At 33.6% G+C, this 9,898-nt stretch overlaps 1 pseudogene; it reads right to left on the reverse strand.

The window, feature by feature from the left end:
* Positions 1-618: 618 nt before the first annotated feature.
* LOC143655349 (olfactory receptor 4K15-like) lies at positions 619-1,544 on the reverse strand (annotated as a pseudogene).
* Between the last annotated feature and the right edge of the window lie 8,354 nt (positions 1,545-9,898).

A 9,898-nucleotide genomic window follows, 5' to 3' on the forward strand; every position in this document is an offset into this window, starting at 1 on the left:
TTTGGATACTTTGCAGTGAGGGTTTGGATTGCAAGAAATGACATTTGTACATGCACACTCACAAAAAACTCAATGTATATAGTTCCTTAGTTCAGACAGAAACAGTTTGAATAACAAGCATTTCAGATACATATACTTCTAAATATAAAGGAGCAATGGCAGAAGGTTGGATTCTGTAATCAGATTTATTTTCCAACTTAAAAAAGTTGAGAATGGTGCAACAGAATCCTCATCTATAAAATTAAAAACTGTATCTGCCTCTAATTTCTGGCACTAAATGAGATGAGGTGCAGATATATCTGAAAATTAAACACTATTCTTATTTTTTTAATATAATTTAACATCTTATATTAGTATTAGTTACATTTTAACATTTTTCAACATGGGTAGAAGTAGCATAAATTTGATAGAACCATAGATTTCATAGAAAAGAAAGACTTTGATCATTACAAATAATTTTAGTCTGAATCAAATAAGAATTATTTCTTAAGAAAAAGATAAAGAGTCCCATTCTCCTGTTAGGATATTTCAAGTGTAACAGTAATTCTCACAGAAAGGTGCAGTAACCTGGCTTTTATTATGAGCTATTACTTAACACAAGGGAAAGCTGGGAGACTGTCAAGGACTAATCTGTTGACTCCTCAGTTTTAGTATTGCTGATATTACTTTCTTATTCCTTAAAGCATAGATCAAGGAGTTTAAGAGAGAGGTGAAAACAGTATAGAATACTGAGAGCACCTTATCTGCTGGGAAGTTCCTGAATGGCCAGGCATAAATGAAAATGCAGGGCCCGAAGAAGAGAATCACCACTGTGACATGGGCACTCAGGGTGGCCCGTGCCTTGGCCATGCCAGATGAGGAATGACATCGCAGGGTAACCAGGATGACCAAATAGGAGATCAGCAAGATTACAAAGGAACTCACAGCCATTAGACCACTGTCTGCAAGCATCAGATTCTGGAGGACATATGTATCAGTGCAGGCAAGATTGACAATTAGGGGAAGGTCACAGAAAAACCTGTCCACTTTATTGGGGCCACAGAATGGAAGGTTTACTGTGAAGACCAACTGACTTCCTGAGTGCAGAACCCCAATGACCCAGGAGCCCAGCATGAGACCTGTGCACTTGTGAATACTCATGGTGGTCACATAGTGCCTGGGTCAACATATGGCTACATATCTGTCATATGCCATGGCCACCAGCAGCATCATTTCTCCACCACCAAAAACATGCAGAAAGAATATTTGGGTCATGCAGCCCTCAAAGGAGATGGTCTTGTGCTCCATGAGGAAATCAACAATCATTTTGGGGTGGCAAAGGTTGACAGACACACGTCAATGAGGGAGAGGTTACTGAGGAGGAAGTACATGGGTGTGTGTAGCACAGAGTCAGAGATGATTGTGAGCACAATGAGGAGGTTCCCCAGCACAATGGATAAATAGAAAAGTGTGAAAAAAGCAAAATAGAAAAGTTGAAGGTCTCAAAGACCTGAAAGACAATGTAACTCAAATTCAGTCACTCCTGAGTTATTTCCTTGTTCCATGATTTCCAATTTCTGTTCCTGGTTCAGAAATTTTCCTGTAAAGCGAAATGGAAATGGAAATGAGCTCATAGACTGTGTGAATAAATGAGCCAAGCCAGCTAGCGACTCATCAAATTCCACTCAATATACTTATATCCTTCATATTTTTAAGCCCACAAAAACACATTGCATGCAATAATTTTTGTAGTTACTGTGTATCCTTGACCTTCATATCTGAATCAAAGCACTACAGCTATTTTCTAAAATTATAATTTTACATTTCACCTCTAAAACATAAAAGTTTTAGTAAGAAAAACAATTTAATTCTAGAGTCAGACTGACAAGTTCCAAATTCTATGTTTTAAATCCTGAAGGGATGACCTTAGGTAAGTTAATTAAATTTCTGTGCTTCAGTTTTTGCATCTTTAAATTGGGGAAAATAACAGTATGTACCTAATAGGATTCTTGTAAGTATTTAAAGAATTATGAAATGTGAAATCTTGGCCCTCAGTTGGTGTCTGATTATGTTAGAATGCTAAGTATTATGCCTTTGTTCCCTCCTACATTGCATATTTGCATATTTAAATTAGCATGGTTTACAATATATCAAAGTCTGTACTTACTCTACTTAAAAGAGCACATGCAGCACAAACTGTTTATAATTTATGCAACAATATCTCAAAAATATTTTATTTTTTATTATAGGGTGATTTAAATTTTCCCTAATAATAATAGTTAAATGACAAATTCACTTTTAGCTAAAATATTATGCATATATAAAATTATTTATTTAAGATACAGCATTATAATTTTGCACTTCAGAAATGTTTGGTTCATTACACCGAAGCTCATCACACTGAAATGAGGCATTAGTCTGCCCATTTTTCACCTCAGCCTTGCTTGACAATATGTTACATTTTTTTATCTTTTGCTTCTTTGCTATGTGAAAATACATGTAACTGATCTTTTAATGAGTTCCATAAAGATTAATGGGGTTGACTATTTGTTTACTCATATATGAGATGGCCATTTGTATTTTTCCCCTCTGCAATTGCCTTCCCATGAGCTTTGCCCAGTTTTTATTAGGCTTTTTACCATTTTTTATTTGCTGTAAGTATACTGTACATATAAGGTATTATCATTTTGTACTTTGCTGTTTTTTTCTTAATTTTATTTACATTTTCTATGAAATAGCTTAAAATGTTTTAATGAATTTAGATCTATAATTTTCCCAAGTGGTTTCTGCTTTTGTTGTCCTACATTAAAAGTCTTCTGTACAAGCAATATGTTTACATGTTTTTCAAAAGAATGTAGTGAAAGGTTTGTTAATTAATAAATTAAGTAGACTAAAGTTTTAAGCAATGATATCTATGAAAAAATATATTTGGTGAATTCTTAGGAGTGATAATTTGAGAAATTTCACCTCCAAATGTAACTCTATTGGAAAATGAGGATGTTGGGGAGGTGGTGATTTTTAAAGATGGCATTTCTTTGGAAGTCAAAAGTTGATGCTAAAGCAGAAGAAATTATCTCACATATATTGAAACTACCACCTTAGGGTTGAAAAAGACTAATGAAGAGGTTTCACAGCACACCCCTGTCTTCTGAAACTACACCACAAAATTCCATCCTTTTAGCTGTTCATTTTGCCTAATACCATGAGAAGGAATCTGATAACTAGGCTAACATCTCTTGCATAACCCTTGAAATTGGAACATTTTATCCCTTACATTAATTTTCTAAAATGAGCATCTTCAGACTGATTATATTATTTATTCATATTTCTACTAATTTACTGAGAAATTGGTGAAGGCCTCCATACTTTAACATAAAACTCTCCAATGATCTGCTTCTTTAACATTCATTAGCTTATTTTTCCAGTTTTGCATCTAAGAAACAAGTGTAACATTAAATATAAAATAGAAACATACTAAAAATCAGAAAGGAGATATTGAAAATCAAGATCTAGAACTGTTTACTTAAGAATTCACTTAAATTTATCAAAAATATGACAAAATTGTCTATTAATTTGGGTGAATTTGTATAAATAATGTGAAAAAAGAGAATATTTTAATAAAAACTATTTTTGGATCATCTAGCTCTATAATTACTAAGGGAGACACACAAAGTTTAAGGTAAAATTTGTAAAAGTAATCAAAAATTTTTTTATTTTTTTAACCCACATCTCTGTCACTGAATATTAAATTTTGAATTATTCCATACACTCTGAACCCTATAAACTTAATATGAATTATGGAAAACCAAATAAATATATTATTCTGTTCCAAAATCTATGGAGGTACATTAATGATACAAGGAATAAAATTAATAAATGAAACATGAAGTGGAAAAAAACTTCACAAGAGGTAAGTTGAAAGCCATGACAAAATTGAAGATGGACTCTTAAATTTATCCTGATAAAGATGAAGGAAGGTTGAGATTTTTCCATCTGTGACCCTAACTGACACTAAATTATGGACATATCAGCCACAAAATAATGGGAGCTAGGCATTTGTGAAGCCCATAGAAAAATGGCATGGAGAATCTCAAAGTATGAAACCAAAAATTATGTCTCCAAATCAGTATAAACTAAAAATGAGATAGTGGATCTTAACTGTTGGTAAATTGCCCATCAAATATTTTTATTTGAATAATCTGAATGATCATTAAAACAACTAAAATAACTTAATAGGATAATTTTTTATATTCACTAATTCACCCACTTGGAAATCTACTTTGGCTTCATTCAGTTACTTAGAAGTGATCTTCCGAATGTGTGTGTGTGTGTGTGTAATCTAGAATGTCATTGGTGACCTTAAAGTATAGGATTAACCTTATATTATAGTATCTCAGTGAAGTTAAATAATCGGCCCAAGCCATATGGCAAGTAAGTGACAAAACTATACTTTCCTCATAGAACCCATATGCTAAGCATTCTAAAATACCATGTTGGAACTTGGAGGTCAATGTGCAACAACTAAAAAAAACATGCATGTATACATTTCTAAAGAAGCAAATAGTTCAAGCAAATATGTCAGTCATTCAAGTGCTGCATAACTGGAAATGTAAACTTAAACATCAAGTGACTGAAGCTGCATGAGAGAAATGCACTTTTGCAGGCTTGAAGTTTAGTGGCATATGGAAAATAAAATACCTCTTTTCAGAACTGAAACAGGAATTCAAACGCCCTGAGATTAGTTCTACCTCATTCACTTAATTGGAGTAATAGGACATTGAATCAGTATAGTTTATTTACAGAAAACTCTCTGAAGTGGCACCAGTATTAAAACTTACATGAGTCATTGCTGGGATGCCATATAGAATAACTTAAGGAAGCACAATTTGTCTGCTGTTTTTATTCCAAGAATTCCACATGAATAACACTTTCTCAGTTCATAGTGAAATGAAGTTGGAAATTGGTAACAGAAAGAGGGCCAGAACATCCACAAATATAGGGAGGCTAAACAACACACTCATAAACAATCAGTGGGTCAATGAAGAAATTTCAAGAGAAATCAGTAAATATCTCAAGGAAAATGAAAATGAAAATGAAAACACAACATATTAAAATTCAGGGTATGGAGAAAGGCAGTGATGAGAGGGAAATTTATGGGTTTAAATGCCTATATTAAAAAAAACAAGAAATTACAAAAATCAAGGCATTAGTTTATATGGAGGAATTAGAAAAAGAACTGCAAACTAGCCTCAAATCAAACAAAAGGAAAGAAATTACAAAAATCAGAGCAGAAATAAATGAAATTGAGAATATGAAAACAATACACAAAATCAACAGAAACCAGAGAGTTGTTTTTTTTTCACAAAATCAATGAAATTTATGTACTCTTAGCTAGGCTGACCAAAAAAAAAAGAAAAACAAAGAGAGAGAGAGAGAGAGGATTCAAATAAATAAAGTCTGAAATGCAAAAGTGGATCTAACTACTGACCCCACAGAAATAAAGGAAGGAATGAGAGGATGCTATGAGCAAGTATATGTGAATAAACTACATGATGTAGATGAAATGGACAGCTTCCCAGAAAGGCATGAGCAACTAGTATTGAATTGAGAAGAAACAGATGATCTCAACAAACCATTCACAAGTAAGGAGATTAAATCAGTCTTCAAGAAGCTCCCAGAAAAGAAAATTCCAGGACTAGATGGCTTCACATATGAATTCTACCAAGCATTCAAGGAAGAATTAGTACAAATTCTGCTCAAAACCTTCAAAAAAATTGAAGAGGAGGCAGAGCTACTTAATTCATTCTATGACGCTAACATACCCTAAAAGCAAAGCCAGACAAAGATACTACAAGAAAAGAAAATTACAGACCAATCTCTTTAATAAGTATAGAAGCAAAAGTCCCCAATAAAACACTTACAAATGGATGCAGCAGCACATTAAAAGAATTATACATCAAGACCAGGTGAGATTTATTCCAGGTATGCAAGGATGGTTCAACACAAGAAAATCAATTAATGTAAAACACCATATCAGTAAGTCAAAGCAGAAAAACCACATGATCATCGTGATTGATGCAGAAAAGGCATTTGGTAAAATTCAATATCTTTTCTTGATGAAAACACTTACAGAGATAGGATAAAAGGCAACCTTGTCAACACAGTAAAGAGAATATATGAAAAACCCACAGCTAACATCATTCTCAATGGTGACAGACTGAAAGCTTTCCCTCTAAGATTAGTAACAAGACAAGGATGCTCATTGTCACCATTGTTATTTAACAAGCAGATAGAGTTCTTGCCTGCCAAGCAAGAGACTTAGGTTCAATTCCTGGTGCCTCCTGCCCATGTAAAAACAAGCTAACAAACAGAAGCTAAAAACCAAAAAAAAAAAAAAAAAAAACAAAAAAAAACAGTGGCCCCTTTTTAAATATTATTAATTTTCCTCCATAAAAGAACAAATATATTACTACCCTTCCAGAATATTTTTTTTTAATTTGCAATGATTGAAAAGAGTTGCAAACATTTAGGAAGGTGTTTAGGTTCTCTTTTGTCTTTCTTTATACCAACATAATAGGACAAATACCTGCATATACAAGATTTTTTAGCATGTGTTTACCAATTACTATCTCACAACAGTAACAGTTCTCCATGGATGGAACAAGGTAAACAAGGGTAAGAAATGCAGAGGGTGAGATCAGCTACAGAGACTCTGGATAGAAGGTGTTGTGTATCACATATTTTTAAAAAAGAAAGTTTTTTGTTGTTAAGATGAACATTCATACAAAACTAAAGTTTAGTTTTCTCTCTGTTAAAATAATGTAGACATCAGAATAATATCCTTATTAAAGTTTATGTTGGCATTGTCCATTATTACAGAAGATGCGCGTTCTCACTGTTAAAGGAAAAGCTGTTACTTTCTTTGTTCTTTCACCTTGTATAAGTAAGGTGCTAAAATAGTTTAACCTATCATGTAAGAGGTGTTTGGGAAGTATCACAGTGGTTGAAAGGGATTTTCAATCCTGTTGCTGGTTAAATTTGTATAGGTAAAATATTATTCATATATTTAGAGATTGTATAAATTCCTAAAAATATTACAATGTTCTGACTGTCCATGTTATATCTTGATACTAATCTGTGCAATATTATTCAATGGTCTGAAGTTGTTAGTCATGGTTTTAGTTATTCTTAGAAGGCTGCAAATCACTGAAATAGCCAAATTGTCAGTTGCATTGCTTTGCTCTAATACCTCCCTAAAAGTGTATGTGGTCAGTTACAGGTCAGAGTTCTATTTGTAACAAGGAAAAACTTTAAAAGAAAAGCAGAACAAATATACACATTATATTTTACCTGTTAAATAACTTAACTCTGTTAAATGTATCAAAGTGATACAGAACAATACATCTGCCATGGTTTCTTAATATAAAAGAACTATCTAATGTTTTTAGTTCTAAAAGAAGCTTCATTTAAAAATGCTTGTAAAAATCTAAGCTCAGATTGTAAGTGTTAACTGTTATCATTAAATTCTGAAGTGAGTTACTCTTTGTATAGCCCAGTAGTTACCTGATGCCTGAAACTCAGATTTGGCTCTCCAGCTCTGAAAGTGTGCATGGGTCCACACAGCAGTGGTTTAAACAAACAAACAAACAAACAAACCAAAAAACAAAACAAAACTAAAGACATCACACTCTAATTAAAGATATTATGAAACTGATCTGGTTAAAACTAAGGTAAATAACTATGTAAGGTAAAGAATAATATTGTCCATATTTTAAAGCCTTAATTTTTCCATTAGATAAAAGAAAAATGGTTATTTTGTCCAAATTTTGCACTGTCTAACTTAATGTGTCTTGTCAGTTAAACAACGTAATTCAGCTTTATTTGATATGGAACCTGGAATAAGGAACACAATCTTAATGTTCTGTACAAGTTAATGTTATACAATGATGCATGTCAGAGTATTTGGGGCAGAATATGAAAAAGTGCTTTCAAAGTCCCTTGCAGAAATGGGAAAGGTAAAACTATTAAGCTTCCCCATCTGGGGAATTCCTTACATTTTTCTTAAGCAAGAGAGGCTCCCAATTTAATAAGCCACAACCTCAACTTTGAGGCTTGCCCTTATGAAGCTTATCTCTATAACAGATAACTGAATCTACTTAGGATTAGTGCCTAAGAGCCATCTCCAGAAAATCTCTGCTGTTGCTTAAATGTGGTCTCTAGTCTCTAAGCTAAACTCTGAACTTCCCCCACAATGTAGGACATAATTTCCAGGGGTGTAAACCTGGCTCTGGTTGGCATAACTTGCTGTGGCGTTGTAGGACATAACTGGCCCTGGCGTTGTGGGACATAAGTTCAAAGGATGAGGTTGACCTTGACATCATGGATGAACTGACCAAAAGGGAGAAAAGAAATAGCATTTCAATTGCTAAGAGATTTCAAATCGAGTAAAGAGATCATTCTGGAGGTCACCCTTATGGACGTTTCAACCAGATATTGCAAACTGCCACAATATGGCAAACACCAACCAACAGTGTTCCAGGAAACCCTAAAAGATATCCTGTGCTTTATAAATTTTACTTCCTCAGTTTGTTTTTCAGAGACTTGAAACCTCCAGATTGCTCCAATGCCAGAGAAGCTCTCAAACCCACAGATGCCAGACCCTTCAAAAATAACAACTGGTTTCATCAGTTCATCCCTTTATCTCTTAATGACAATGTTCCTTTTCAGCCTTGAAGCAGTTAGTACAGTCATTACCCAGATATACCTCAGGATTGAGAGATAATCATCAAACAAGAAGGAGGGATTATAGCTGAGAAATCAAGATGTAAGGGATGATTTTAATGACTGAATCACTATTTAGGGGTTCTTTTTTGATTTGTGGGATATTGGAGCAGACAGAGGGGAATATCTGAAAACCCTAAACTATAATTAAGCTGCCCTGATATCTGAAATGACTGTAAAAGCCCTTATCTTGTGACTTTGTGACTATTAGAGCTGTTACTTATGTGGTAATTTTCTTATAGGGACAAAGGCCCTAATGCTAATGAAGTCAGCCACCAACTAGCATCAGAGCCAGACATTTTTAAATCATATTAGCTAGATTCTGCTATTGGAAGATAATTTGTCTTCCTTCCTTTTGGTTTACACCTATAGTTCTGAAGTGATCACTTGGCTTCTCCTTCTTTCAACTTCTATTCTCCTATTGAAATGATAATGATAACAGTTTCTCTTCTTCTGCTTTGCAATTGGTATTCTAAGTGACCTCATCTAAACTTTCTAAAATCCTTAAAAACTTTGAATCCCTTAAACTCAGAGAGACAGATTTTGGGCTCCTAGGCCATGTGCTCTCTGACCACTCACGTAGTAATAAACTCTTTCTCTCTTTGAAAAATAAAATCAACACAACCTTAATATATTGTACTGATTTTTCATCTATTAATCAATTTAAAATCATCATCAGTGCCATGAAATCATTCTGCCAGCTATTTAACAGAAGTAATTTTTGTAAAAATCTTCTGGCACTTTGGAGAAAGTTTAGGAGGAAATATAATTCAATGGTCTGGGACCCCTTCAGGTATGGACTATCTAAACGCAACTCTTTAACTCAAGTGTTTGGTACACAGAAACACTAAATATATTTGCAGAATTAATAAATATTATAGAATCATGAACAGATGATAGAACACTTCTCAATTCATTTTATTAGGCAAGATTACAACACAAAAATGACACAAGTACATTATAAACAAAGTAAACCATGGAACACTAAATCTCATGAACACACATTGCTACCATCTGAAAACCTGGTCCTAAATAGTCAGGTCCACCTTATTTTGCATCAATTAGAGAAAGAATGATCTTAATTTGGTGAGACGGTGAGTTTATAGAATATGCTTCATTAAGGGACTAGGAGAAAAAC

The sequence above is a fragment of the Tamandua tetradactyla genome, chromosome 14, assembly GCF_023851605.1.
Source record: "Tamandua tetradactyla isolate mTamTet1 chromosome 14, mTamTet1.pri, whole genome shotgun sequence".
In the NCBI taxonomy this organism is placed as follows: domain Eukaryota; kingdom Metazoa; phylum Chordata; class Mammalia; order Pilosa; family Myrmecophagidae; genus Tamandua; species Tamandua tetradactyla.